Here is a 1,270-nt window from a genome sequence, read left to right as displayed (position 1 = left end):
GTGCTGGGGTTGCATGGGGATAGGAGGGAGCTGGGAGGAGTAGAGGAGTGATTAATGGGAACTTGAAGGTAATTTGTTTTCCTTGTTTATTTCAGTCATTTTTAATCTGAACATTTCATCTGTGGTACATATAAAGCTACCTAGTTATTTTGAGCAGCCTTGTATTATTTTTATTAATTTCATGGATGCTGCTTCTGTATTAACAGACAGTTGGGTGTTCAGGAGTGTGCATGAGGTTCATTCCACTGTATATGTCACAGTACATGTGGAGGGGAAAAAATCATTACCCCAAAACATACCTCCCAGAGGTAACCGTTGAATGTTTTCACCTTCATCATATCTTCCTGTAAGTTTGCTTATGTAGGTGTTTACATATTTATTAAGCACGTTTATATATTTCTATATTTATCTACAGAAAATGAGATCTCATCATGAGAGAGAGAGAGAGAGAGAAGGAAATAGAGAGACTGAGACAATGAGAAGGAGAGGCTTGTGGCTGAATGGGGAAGAGGGGTCCAAGGAGGGATTATTTAATCTTCAGTGCCTTGAAACTTGAGCAAGTTAACAGCTAATGTGAAGGAGCCATCTCAGCTCATTTGTAACTCTTAAATTTGCCCAAATATTAATTTTCCTTCTTATCTTATTTCTACTACAGAGCTAATGAGACACCTCAAATGGAAAAGTATAAATTTTAAGCCCAATATATATTTAGTTATTAGTGAATGGAAGAAGGGACAATTGTATTTCAGTGAAATGGTAGTACTTTTTAGGTTTTTGTCTCACAGGGAGGCAGCACATGGTTGAAACTGTGGTGTGACGTGGCTGGATGACGCATGATCTGAGGACCCCTGCACTGTTGAATGGGAGACAGGTCTAGAATTTTCCTATAAACGTATTAACATGCGTAGCAGTCCAGGAGCAGCAGTTAGGCAAACACTACGGCTTGCTGCCCTGGTGCCATCTCTCACTGAGCTCACCAGGTGAATCAAAGGCAAGCCTGTCTTCCCAGCGTGGGGAACTGGGTTAGGGTCTGCTCAGAGGCATGATGTTGGGCAGCTCTTAGGAGCTTCTGAGTCTCCCAAGAAGCTAGAGATCCTTCTGTCTTTAAAACTTTGAACTCAAGGCATACCAGAGAGAGATTTGCTTCCTTCATAAAGATATTTATATTCTCATTAGGAGAAACAATGAGAAACACCTTTCCATAATGCCTGCCTTAGCCCCAGGTTTTCTCATTCACCCGTCAGGACAGCTCTGTGTTAAAGATGAGTCC

Source organism: Lagenorhynchus albirostris, chromosome X (assembly GCF_949774975.1).
Source record: "Lagenorhynchus albirostris chromosome X, mLagAlb1.1, whole genome shotgun sequence".
Lineage (NCBI taxonomy): Eukaryota > Metazoa > Chordata > Mammalia > Artiodactyla > Delphinidae > Lagenorhynchus > Lagenorhynchus albirostris.
Note: the sequence above shows the minus strand (reverse complement) of the source record.